This window comes from Abramis brama (genome assembly GCF_963993115.1).
Source record: "Abramis brama genome assembly, chromosome: 2".
NCBI lineage: Eukaryota > Metazoa > Chordata > Actinopteri > Cypriniformes > Leuciscidae > Abramis > Abramis brama.
This window is the reverse complement of record NC_139964.1, coordinates 6,504,471-6,518,555: the sequence shown is the minus strand read 5'-3', so window position 1 is coordinate 6,518,555 and position 14,085 is coordinate 6,504,471. Positions and strand designations below refer to the sequence as shown.

The 14,085-nt window shown below is 35.9% G+C and overlaps 2 protein-coding genes across 3 annotated transcripts in view; one reads left to right on the top strand and one right to left on the bottom strand.

Annotated features, from left to right (window-relative positions):
* Positions 1 to 14,085, top strand: part of LOC311077565 (uncharacterized protein) — a 166,518-nt gene that overhangs the window by 117,104 nt on the left and 35,329 nt on the right. The gene's annotated exons all lie outside the window — the stretch shown is intronic.
* Positions 3,748 to 14,085, bottom strand: part of LOC311077572 (polymeric immunoglobulin receptor-like) — an 80,679-nt gene continuing 70,341 nt past the window's right edge. Inside the window, exon 9 of the mRNA XM_084106103.1 lies at positions 3,748 to 4,327. The gene's annotated coding sequence lies outside the window, so the exon portion shown is untranslated. The remainder of the gene's footprint in view (positions 4,328 to 14,085) is intronic.

The following is a 14,085-nucleotide window of genomic DNA, read 5'->3' as shown; positions in this document are numbered from 1 at the left end:
TAACAGCTGATCTAGCTTTATATTGTCTTTTTCTGCCACAACAAATGTGTTTTACAAACACAGTTAAAGCAGCCTCAGAAAAGCTAACACAAACCAAGAGCCCAACTAAAGCAAACACTGATCACCACAATGGTGACTTCAAATGAAACAAATATCAACATCTAAACCTCTGTTAATTCTCACTAAGATCTTCTGGAGATGTCTGACAGAAATAATCAAAGTATCTGTATTTTATGTCTGTGAATAAGTTCAGCACAAGTGTCTGATGTGTGATTTACAGATGTGTCTTTTATGTTCATGATTTTTGGGCAAACACAAACTGTCTGTGTGTTGATTTGCAATTTCAAAAGGAAATAACATTGATTGAAATAAACGTGAGTTTTAATTTAATGCATCCTGAGAGTATTTATTTGGTCCAGAAACAGTATAAAATATATCTAAATGAGACCATAAATTATCAAAATATATCCACAATGGCCACATCTGAACCAGTTTTTAACCCTATATATGGAGGTTCGATAAACGTCTATATCAGACGTGCAGAACACATAAAAAAAGACGTCATAAATACTTTCGTTCTGGCTCATCAATGGATTTTTTAACGTAGGCCTATACGCTTTTGTGACAAAGACTTTGAAAAGACGTCTTTTGGACAATTTTGTTTACTGGGAACTGTCAGACGGGTTGCTCACGTCACATCTACGTCATCAAGCTCAGTTTGAGTCTGCGCAGTATGCTCAGCCATCAGGAAGTGAGAGCTTCTAATTGACTTCACTTTTCTCCACTGAAGTCTATGGGGTCGCTGTGTCCATTTCTTTTACTGTCTATGGCTCAGACTGAGGTGTGTTGTTTTTAACTGTTTGTGTGATTGTTAATTTTCGGTCTGCAGTGTTTTAATGAGCTTTAAATTAACTATTTGTTTGCATTTATCATTTAAAAAAATGAATTAGCCATGATTTTACCACAGTAACCATAGTTAAGCCTGGGTATTTGTAATATTAAATAATAGTATAATTGTAGTTGTAAACACACATTTACCGTTGATTATTACATTAGTTAGGGAAAGTTAGGAATTTTTTTTGCCAATCTACAAAAAAATTTCTTACCAATAGCTTTTTTTACCATGTGTTCCTATAGGTGTCTAGTAACACCTCCCAATTTGTCCACGGCCAAATCCTCGGGGAAACGCCTGGAGAGGCAATCAAAGTTGGGGTGCCCAGACGGCCTGGGTAAAAATAATTACCTTTTTTTTATTTATTTTTTTATATTACCTTTTGAGATGTCTAACTAGGGGTTTTTAGGGGTGCCGAATCTATCCCAGCTATTAGTTTTGAGTAAAAATGACTCCAAGTCCATACAAAAACCACATAAAAATGGTTTTATTGAACAATTACAAAACAAAACTTACTAAATCGGTTTAAGGCCAGACACTACAGGTGAATAGAGTCAAATTTTTAACTAGCAGATATCACCATGAAACTTTCCCAGTTGATTACCTATATTAAGATGAGAAAAAAAATGTATTACAAGTTTTCTGTAATTTAATTTTTTAAATATGCAAATTAGGCAATATCTAATTAAATTTGCATATCTTTAAAAAAAACAAAATCTGAGTATTGGATAAAGCTAGGTTAAAAATTATTTTTTCATTGTGTTCACATATTAGATGGGAAAAAAATTACAGAGGGATTTATGGATATCTACTTTTGTTATCCTGTAAATCAGAATATACTGTCAATAGCCTTAAAAAAATTATTTTCGCCATGTTTTTTGGAATAAAATTTTATATAAATCAGGCTAGGAATAATATATCTACAAATCCCTCGGTATATGTCTTCATAATATAACTAGGTACAAGACTGAAGAGTTTGGTGTAACTCTAATCCAACTGTCAGATCCAAATATGGTCATTTCCTTTTTATCAGCAACCAATCTGAAAGTAAAAGGGCTGAATGCGCAATCTCATTGGCTGATGATAAATCTTTAAAGCCCGTTTTCTCAAAATGACTTTTCTCTCTGAAATCTCCACTTCAGTAGCACCGATATACACCAAACTCTCCAGTCTTGTACCTAGTTATATTATGAAGACATATACCGAGGGATTTGTAGATATATTATTCCTAGCCTGATTTATATAAAATTTTATTCCAAAAAACATGGCGAAAATAATTTTTTTAAGGCTATTGACAGTATATTCTGATTTACAGGATAACAAAAGTAGATATCCATAAATCCCTCTGTAATTTTTTTCCCATCTAATATGTGAACACAATGAAAAAATAATTTTTAACCTGGCTTTATCCAATACTCAGATTTTGTTTTTTTTTTAAAGATATGCAAATTAGCGCATATTTAATTAGATATTGCCTAATTTGCATATTTAAACATTAAATTACAGAAAACTTGTATTACATTTTTTTTCTCATCTTAATATAGGTAATCATCTGGGAAAGTTTCATGGTGATATCTGCTAGTTAAAAATTTGACTCTATTCACCTGTAGTGTCTGGCCTTAAACCGATTTAGTAAGTTTTGTTTTGTAATCGTTCAATAAAACCATTTTTATGTGGTTTTTGTATGGACTTGGAGTCATTTTTACTCAAAACTAATAGCTGGGAGAGATTCGGCACCCCTAAAAACCCCTAGTTAGACATCTCAAAAGGTAATATATAAAAAAAAAAAAAATAAAAAAAAGGTAATTATTTTTACCCAGGCCGTCTGGGCACCCCAACTTTGATTGCCTCTCCAGGCGTTTTCCCGAGGATTTGGCCGTGGATAAATTGGGAGGTGTTACTAGACACCTATAGGAACACATGGTAAAAAAAGCTATTGGTAAGAAATTTTTTTGCAGATTGGCAAAAAAAATCCTAACTTTCCCTAACTACATGGCTTGGTTGAATTCTATGCGGTGTGTTATTTCTTGATAACAGTCCGCTGCTAAGGGTAACTCACTGTTGCCATGAAAAACAGAGCGTTGCTATGGACGCAGGATTCTAACCATAGAGACGGTACAGACTATTTTCTTTAGCGGAAGCAATACAGTCGTTTCTAAAACAATAAACTCCTTTTTAAAACAATATTTTGTGTCAAATTATTGATTTATTTGGTGAGTAGCCATGTAATAAGTGGGATAATGTAGAGCGAGGCGGTTGTTATAGCGAATACAACCCCTTCAGGCTAATTCAAGCTCCGCTTCGCATCGGTGTCCTGATCAGCCTGTCGGGGTTGTATTCGCTATAACAACTGCCTCGCTCTACATTATCCCTTACATACTACAGCAGCTGTGTTTTTACTGTGATAGTTGTAATAAAACCATAGTCAACCTGTTTAATTTTCAATGCTGGACACTTAAATGATGCTTACGAGTACAAGTATCACATTATCATGTTTAATTTCTGAAATTTGTTTTAATCAAGCAGCTAAATTTAAGTTTTAGATATTGGTAATGTGTTGTAATGATATACTTATGAATTTATACTTATAACATACTTACGAATTTTGTAATGATATACTTATACTTACATAAAGAATTTAAACATAAATGCGCCTAATATGTTTATTTTATATCTGTAATTTATATCTAACTGTGTATTAATATTATCAGAAATTGCAATTATTTTCTTATGCTGTGTAGTTCTGTTCTCCTTCATCATAAATAAGTAATTTTGGGTTTAAATCAGTGCAAGTTCATTATGATTCAATTCATATTTATTTGTATAGTGCTTTTCACAATCACAATACACATCGTTTCACAGCAGCTTTACAGAAAATACATGAGTCCACATTACAACTTAAAGGGGTCACACATCACCATGTCTTTTAAAATTTGAACACATTATTCTCTATTCCCAGCAACGGCTCAGGCCCTTTTTCAAAATTCTGCCGCGCCACAGAGCGCCATTTATATAGTTTTATATTAGCTTTCTGATAGCTTTCTGCGTAAAGATTTGACAGATTTAAAGCAGTCAGTCAGTGATAGAAACATTTCAGCTTTTACCCAACAGTGCCTCTAGGTGTCGCCAGCTCTTTTCAGAAAGAATAAAACAGCAGGAGTGATTTCTAACAGCAGATATTAAGGGAAAGCATGTATTGGCATCAGTGTGGAGGTGTAAAGCAACCCCAGAGTTTCTTCATATAATAATATTAATTCGGCATGATGTGGTAAATGAGCGTGGTGTAATCAGAGTGAATCTCCTCGTTGCTGACGGAGACTGAAGCTTTACTGAGAGACTCTTCATGCTTCTGGAAACTGACAGACGTGTACAGGAGCTCATCAGAGGGGATTGTGGGTAACTGGACTGGAGTCGATCCACATGATGAAACGATTCCTATGTGAACAAGAGCAGAGAAAATGCGAGGTTAAACCGAATGTGTGTTTCTGAACAGCAGAGGGAGACAAACTCAGATTTACATAATGTACAGTATTTTGTGTGTGTGTGTGTGTGTGTGTGTGTGTGTGTGTCTCACCATGTTTACAGCTGTATTTCAGCCAGACGGATCAAGCCCTCAAACAGAAACCAGAAGAGCCTGAAAACACACAAAGGGATTGTCAAGGTGAGACTATGACATCATGTACAAGCATTCATACACACACTGTACATCACACACTCGTTTCACATCACAACTCAAACTGAGCAACAGATCTGTTGGATCTTACCAGACTTTCCTTTTTCCATTCAATAATGTCTTACAAAAAAGGGAAAAGCAGAGAATAAAAAGGGGCTGTTAAGCTTTAAAAAGCAGAAGTGCACATGTGTATTTCATGTCTTGTGAAGCAGTTTAATACTGTATGACGAAACAACGGACACAAAATCATAATCAAAATCATCATGCATATTCATAACTCACACATGATATCATCGGTCAGAAGATCTGTCCAGACCTAAGCTTTTCAGTGCAGTTTTGTATTTTCATTGTATAGATAAGATCTGCGTGAATGTTCAGAAAATATCCTTTGTGCTCCACACAGACAAAAAAAAGCTTCAACACAAAGTCAGGCGGATCTAAACACTTCTGTAGACAGAACTTACTACACTAAACAGCTAAAACACAAAAGCCGCAGCCAGTTTTACTTAAACAAGCAGGTTTTTGATGGTCGCTGTACGTACTAGTTAAAGTGAGTTGATGTTGATTGGTGAGCGAGACAGAAGTCAGATGTGTGTCTCTGGTTTCGGCTCCACACCAGTAAACTCCAGCATCTCTCACGCTCACATTACTGATGCTCACTGTGAAAACTCCTGCTGGACCGGCAGAAAACTCAAAGCGTTTCTTCTCTGATGAACTGATGCTTTCACAGATCTTCTCCTTGTTCTCTTTGCAGATGTGTGTGAAGGTCTCGTCATGTTTCTCGGGGAAATTGCAGGTGAGTTTCACACTTTCACCAATAATAGCAGATGCTTTGCTTGAAGCAGGAAAATGATCAACTATTCACAAAACAATGAAAAATAAACAATGTATATAAAAAAGCTATCTTTCTTATACTGTAAGTCTCTAAAATGAAGGTCCTCCCAGAAGCTCTTTACCTTGATTTACTGTCAGTGTAATCTCAGTGAACAGATCATGATCAGGGATATTCACTCCACATCTGTACGTCGCTTCATCAGCCGCGGTTAAATCACTGATGAAAACCTTCAAACGTCCTTCACTGGAATCATCATACATGTGCACTTTATCATGACGAACCCACTGATTCTGTCCATCAACGAAGATCTTCTGTGATGAATCTTTCTGGATAAACTTCTTGTTTCCTTTGAATTCTTGTGGAAATTTACACGTGATGAAGACTGATTTACTGGAGTAGGCCTGAACCTGGACAGACGTTTCACCTGCAAAATGAGATTTATATGTTGATTTATTACATTATTAAATGTCAGGAGGGATTTACATTCCTTATTTAGAGCTGTAAGAATTATTTAGTTAAAAAGAAACTAAACTCACCATAAACATTCAGCTGAATCTCTTTAATGAAGGCTATGTGAGTAATTGATGTTTCTGAAGGTTGATGATCTGATCCGTATCTCTCCACTCCACATAAATAATCTCCACCGTCCGCTGCAGAAATATCTCTAATGGTCACAGTAAAATGATCTTTACGACTGTCAGACAGACTGAACTTCTCCTCAGATGATTGTGATGATCGTGAGCTCTTCAGAACATGGACAGGATCCTCGTTCAGTCTGTAGAAAACTTTGGTGTGTGTTTTAAACTTCTCATCATATTCACAGCGGAAAGTGATCGTCTTTTGTCCAAGATACCCGTCCCGGATAACAGACTTTCCACAACGAGACTCTGAAAATGATTTCAACAAAACCTTGTGACATGAACTTAAATCTAAAATATTATTAGTGTTATTAAAGGTGCACTAGGGAACTTTGTCCTCTCTATCGCCATCTCTGTGTGAAACATACAATGTCATGATCCTTGCAGTGTTTTTTTAATGTGTATTGTGGTTGTTTTTAGGTATATTTATAGTTGCCTGAGATCAGAGTCGTTACATCCTACGCCAAGACATACTGACAGAAAAACACACATCTGAAAATGTAATCTGAACACAGAAGTTACATATATATTTTTTCTTTTTACAGAGGAAACATGCAAAGAAGAATGACATACAACATAAAACTGACATTTTCCCTGCATAATCCAACCTGACAGCTCGAACTATGGATTATTATTATAATCTGACCATTTTGAATCAGTGTAAGGCATGGAAACGGTTTTAAAAAAATTTCAGTAATTCATTTTTATTAATTTTTACTCAAAATCTTCCGTACTGCACCTTTAATACTATAATAAATAATTGCTGTAGGAAGTTATAAAGAGTCACACGTACCTTTCTTCACCACTAACTTAACATCATGACTCCATGTCTGATTGTTTCCACATGCATATTCCCCATCATCCTCTCTGCTGATGTTCCTGATAAACACTGTGAAGAATCTGCTGTTTTCATCATCATACAGAGCGAATCTCCCGTTATAAACCCATCGCCTCTGAACATCAGTACTGATGCCCATCTTACAGCTCCTGTCTCTGCAGAAATACTTCACTTTATGTTGATCATCAGTCTCTCTCTGGTTTGAGATCATGCACTTGAACATTAAACTCCCTCCAGTGCATCCAAACACACTGACACAAAGTACTTGACCTGCCAAACACAAGATCATTTGCTCTGGGTTATTATATATCATCAATCTGGGTAATATAGTATATTATTTGACCCAGACTGAGCAGTGAAGAACTGACCTGAGATCAGGCAGAGGGTGATGAAGATGATGATGATGGCAGCCTTCATTCCAGATTGACTTCAGTCTCAGATATCCAGAGAAAAGCCAGATCTGATCCCGATCCAGTGAAAGCAAGAACTGATCAAATGTGTTCCTTGAATGTGATGTAAGTCACTATCATTAGAAGTGCACAGATCCTCCGTCAGTCTTTCTCACGTTTCTTCTTCCTTATTCTCTAACGGTTCCACCCAGATCTGCACTGTTAACAGGGCGGAGAGTGTTGAGATATGTGTGAAATGTATATGTGTGAAAGATAAGCAGAGAAACCAGCGCAAGTTTCATTTAAAAACAGACGTTAAGGCAGATGACACATCCAAATATGTGAATACTTGTTTATTTACTCATTTATTTAATAATGTACTTGTTAATTTACAGGAAATGCTCGAAATTTGAATCGCTGACTATCATTTTGCAAACAATTGTTAAAAAAAAAAAAGGAGTCACACTGAAACACTGAGACGGCGTTTTGAGTCAACGAAAACGTGGAGTTTTGAAAACGCTCTCCAAATTTGATGAATTTGAAAACACAGTTTTTCCATCACATGATGACTGTGAAAACACAGGCTTTTTGAAGACAATGACACATTTCTAGTCATGTGATGCAGTCATGTGACCAATTCAGCCAAGATGGTGGACGACATCGTACAGGAGTTGTTTTTTGCTGCTCTCCGCTTTGACAGCCTTGTTAAAGAGTGATGTCAGTTTGTACATTCTGCAGATATAGCTTTTCTTCAAAGGAGACGGAGGTTTACTCGCAGTTGTTGTTCAGCGGCGAAACTCAAGCGGAGATTTTGGGATAACTTAAGGAGAGGCGTGAGAACTTTAGGATGTCTAGGGATTCTCTGTATCATCTGAGTGTTACGACCTCACATTCAAGGCCAGACAACATGACTGAGATCACCGGTGGACGTTGTTACCAGGGATGTAGTGGAGGCTAAACGCTCGTAAACGCTGTTTGCGCACCTCCCAAAATTCGGAAATAGTGTTTATCCACCTCTAAATAGCCAATAGTTCCTAAGCCATTTTAAATTAAGCTTATGTCGTGTTAGTTTTATATTGTTCATTATTAGTTTCATAAGTTGTTAAACCTAAGACGAAGTCTTTCATATTGCGCTGCATTACTGCATCAGTGCGATATCATTAGTTTGTAAAGCTGTCAATCATCTCACGTGAACCACGTGACCATAAGGCTGTCCTTCTGCAATGACACTGTCTGTGTATACTTCCTCATTCTGAGCTACGAGACAAGCAAAACTAAACACATCTCTTCATCTGATTCAAGAAGCCAATAAATGCAGGATTCAAGTATATCAAGTATATCTGGTTTGTGTGTGTGATTTCTGTTCGATTTTGGTTATTTTATAGGAACAAAGAATGTTTACAGTATGCATGCTAGTAAAGATAGCCCCTAGCTTAAGGATCACTTTAAGCCCCTAGCTTAATCCTCAGACAGTCTTCGTTTCGGAGTCACACCCTGGGCCTTCCCGGTCAGAAGTGACCGGACACCTAAAAATGAAACTTCCTCCATCCCAGTAAAACCAATGCAATTTATTTTTGTTCTATAATATTTTTTCTTTTTTAATTTTGTATTTTGAGAGAATTTTATTGAATTTATTATATATATATATTATATATTATTTATTATAATATTTATGCAATATGTATGGTCTATTTTTGCCATTGAAAATAATAAAAAAATGATATATATATATATATATATATATATGTATTTTTTTTTTTTTTTAATGCAGTATTTTAGTTTAATATAGAGTCTAGGCCTTCAAAAAAAAATGTTTTAAGCAGATTAGCACCATCTGGCGAGAGTATGGAGAGAAAGCGTAGAACCATGGTGTAACCACTAGATGGCATCTACAGTTCTCTGTGGAGAGGCATGTGAATTCCCCAGCTGTTTATGGACACATTTACTTTTTTTTTTTTACAGAATTTGTAACTAAAAATGCAATTCATTCAATTATAACACTTTATGTAAAATAATATTTAAAACATTTTTTTTTTGGGGGGGGGGGGGGGGGGATTTTTTGTCAATTTCCCATTAATTTCATATGGGGGTCATTTTTGACCGAAGACCACAAGTGTGACTATTTTTTTTTACGACGACTTAACATGCTCGGATCATGACCTAATTTTTTTTGTGTGTGTTCACATACCTAATGCCATAAAAGTCACCAAATTTTTTAACATTCCAATGAAGCTGTGATTTTAAAAAATTCAAAACAGATTTTTTGTAATCAAAATTTATTGGTGTGTATGTGTATAAAAGTGTGTTTGTATGTGTGTGTGTGTGTCTTTTTTGCACTCTTGATGTTGTAGAGTGTCACCCCTTTACAGCTGTATACTTTTTTTTAGGATTGTGGTCGATTTGTAGATTGTACACACAAAAATTCAGAGAATGAATTTTTTTTTTTGTCAATTTCCCATTCGTTTCCTATGGGTCGGTCATTTTTGAGGCTCACTATTGGCCGACGCTGGTCATGTGTGATGCGTGTGACGTACAACACAGATGCGCTACGCAGTTACACTACGTGAAATAGCTCGAGACCAGAGAGAAGGAAATGAATAGTGGAATAAAGTCGTTATTTTTGTTTACTTTTTGCGCACAAAAAGTATTCTCGTCGCTTGATAAATTTAAGATTGAGCCACTGATGTCACATGGACTACTTTGATGATGTCTGTATCGCCTTTCTGGACGTGAACAGTATGCCGTCCATTGACTTTCAATGGAGGAACAGAAAGCTCTCGAACAAAATCTAAAATATCTTAAACTGTGTTCCGAAGATGAACGGAGGTCTTACGGGCTTGGAACGACATGAGTTTTCATTTTTGGGTGAACTAACCCTTTAATTGCAATATGTTAATCTTTTTAAAAATTATCTTTAATTTATAATACTCATCTTTCAAATAATGAACTCTTGCTGAACTTATCAATCTTACATGTCCATGATGATAATATTATCATCTGAGCATATTTTTCTCATGATTATTTCTGCTGTTTCAAATGTGTTAAAATAAATACACATTTACAGCAATCAGAGAAAACTAATGTTAAAGAGTCAAGGGTCAAGAGCCCAAATAAAGCTGACACTAATCACGATTCTGGTGACTTTAAATGAAACATTCAATGAATCGTCAACACCAAAACCTGTTAATTCTCAATAAGAGCTTCTGTAGAGTCTGACAGAAATAAAGTTAATCTGGTTATTAATAACAAGTGAAAGCAGCATTTGAAAAAGACATTGAAAAAGAGGCATGATGTGATTGGCTGCCAAAAAACACCCGTTAAGTTTTCATGAATTAAGATTTAATTTATGTATTTGAATGTATTGCTTTATTTATTTTAGAGTATTTTATGGGATACCATATAAAATATACCTATAATTTTTTTCATAAACACAAACTCTCCTCCACCCAGTGCTATTCTAGAGTTACATTTTAACACACATTGTGTGTTAAAATATACACAACATGTGTCAAAATACCATCAACACATGATGTGTGTTGTTTATTAACACATCTCTTTTTAGAGTGTACAAAAAAAAAATTGAGGTCATGATCCGAGCATTCTAAGTGGTCGTAAAAAAATAGTAACGATTTTGGTATTTCGGTCAAAAATGACCGACCCATAGGAAACGAATGGGAAATTGACAAAAAAAAAAAAAAAAATTCTCTGAATTTTTGTGTGTACAATCTACAAATCGACCACAATCCTAAAAAAAAGTATACAGCTGTAAAGGGGTGACACTCTACAGCATCAAGAGTGCAAAAAAGACACACACACACACACATACAAACACACTTTTATACACATACACACCAATAAATTTTGATTACAAAAAATCTGTTTTGAATTTTTTAAAATCACAGCTTCATTGGAATGTTAAAAAATTTGGTGACTTTTATGGCATTAGCTATGTGAACACACACAAAAAAAATTAGGTCATGATCCGAGCATGTTAAGTCGTCGTAAAAAAATAGTCACACTTGTGGTCTTCGGTCAAAAATGACCCCCATAGGAAATTAATGGGAAATTGACAAAAAAATTGTTTAAATATTATTTTACATAAAGTGTTATAATTGAATGAATTACATTTTTTGTTACAAATTCTGTAAAAAAAAAAAAGTAAATGTGTCCATAAACAGCTGGGGAATTCACATGCCTCTCCACAGAGAACTGTAGATGCCATCTAGTGGTTACACCATGGTTCTACGCTTTCTCTCCATACTCTCAAGTACACCTGGCTGCAGCCTGCAGATCGGGGCGGGGCTGCACCTGGGGCGGGGCTGCACGTGCAGCCCCACCCATAACGCTTCTTATTGGTTAGGGGCAAAGTGATGACGTCGATCGAGGCGGGGCCGCACCTGGGGCTTCTCATTGGTTAGTGGCACAGTAATGACGTCGACGCCACGGTAAACAGGAATGCGGTTGAAAACGCATTCGCCATATCGCGTTGACAGCGCATGCGCCGTATTTGCGTTAAGTGGTGACGTCACGCGTCTTGAAAACGCATGTGCAAATTTGAAATAATACTTTAATAAAATGATAAAGTATTAAAACAACTCTAAAGTAATAATGAAAGCAGCAAAAAGTGGTAGAGCGCATATCCATAGTTTTAACTATGCCTGATCTAAGGTAAACATAAGGAATTACAGAGTAGGCTATATATTGTGAAATATCTGTGTAGTATTTTAAAAGTTTTTCACATTCTGTTGCACTTCACGGTGTAAATTACCTTATATATTTCTTATTTGAATCATTCCTCTGTAATAGTTATTGTTTATTTTTGTGCATTAGGTTATTAGAAAACCTAATTTATGCCAATAAAGTAGTTTGAAGTTAAACTAACTACATACAGTACATTGTCAATCTCTGTATCCCATATTATGCATGCCAACTCAAAAAACCAAACTCATAGCAGTGATAACTTTTATTTCAAAACAAAAATAATTGTGTAAAGAGAGATATGCACACATACAGATAATCACGTACATCAACCGTACACACACGCGTGCACACACACACACTCGTGCACGTACACACACACACAGACAAGTACGTACACACACACACAGACGCGTACGTACACACACACACACGTGCGTACACACACGCATGTACGTACGTACACGTACACACACACACATACACTCACACACGTGTACACTCACACACACGTACACTCACACACGTGTACACTCACATACACTCACACACACACACACACACACACTCACAAACACGTACGTACGTACACTCACACACGTACGTACACTCACACACGTACGTACACTCACACACATACGTACACTCACACACGTACGTACACTCACACACACACACACTCACGTACACTCACACACACATACGTACAATCACACTCACACACACACTCACGTACACTCACACGTACGTACACTTACACGTACGTACACTCACACACATGTACGTACACTCACAAACACGTACGTACACACACACATGTACGTACACTCACAAACACGTACGTACACTCACACGTACGTACACTTACACGTACGTACACAAACAAACACGTACGTACACTCACACACACGTACGTACACTCACACACGTACGTACACTCACACACACGTACGTACACTCACACACACGTACGTACACTCACACACGTACAAACACTCACACTCACTGACACACACGTACGTACACTCACACACACGTACGTACACTCACACACGTACGTACATTCACACACAATCTACTCCGCCTGAAAGAAAAAAAACAGTCAACCGAGCAACAGCCCTCAGCCTCCTTCTCAGAATAAAGTCCCCGCAGGACTCCCCTTCAGCCATCACCCACAGACACAGGTGGGCAGTCCTTGTGTACTTCAGTGCAGTGCAAGCACAGAGTCACCGAGTAGGGCACCCAGAACTCTTGCCTATATTGTCTGGAAAATGCACTCCACTTCACAACACCTAATTTAGATAAAATACAGAACAAACAATATTGAATAATTTTGAAGAGAGGCATTAACATAGTACAGAGTCATACAAGGAATTTCTTGTTAATACATTTTAAACATATTATAGGAAAATGTTAGACAAGATATGCTTGAGTGTTATTGGCTTTGTCTGTAAAGTACCTTAGAGACTTTGTTTATGAACAACAAACTAGTTAAAAAAGTTTTAACTAACTTTAATTTGGCTTGAGAAAGCCTATCCTAAAAGTTTGAAATAGTTTTAAAAGCTTGAAGGTTTTCATAACCTTATATATATATATATATATATATATATTAATAACAATAATATCAAAATACATTTAATCAATTTATTCATAGGAAAAAAAAAATCCTACAATATATATTAGTATATTACTATTAACAAAATAAAGAAGTGTGAAGTCCGCACACTGAAAAATACTGCTCCAAAAGAGTTTATTTTAGCAACGTTTCGACCCTCAGGTCTTCATCAGGCTTAATGTAAATGTAGTAATGAAGACAACTTTAAATAGACACAGGTGATCACCTTAATCAGGCACACCCAAGAAATCATGTGACAAATACAATTCATGTGACAAATACAAGTCATGTATGTCATGTGACAAATACAGCTCATGTGACAAATCCAAAAAAAATAAAAAAAAATAAATTAATTAATTAATTAATAATAATAATAAAAAAAATAAAAAAAAAATAAAAAAAACTATAAAAATGGCTTAATATCAAAATCCTCATTCAACCCTAAAGGTGACAAAGTATTTAAGGTATAAATCCAAAAACACTCCCTCTGTAATAATTTCTTCTCAT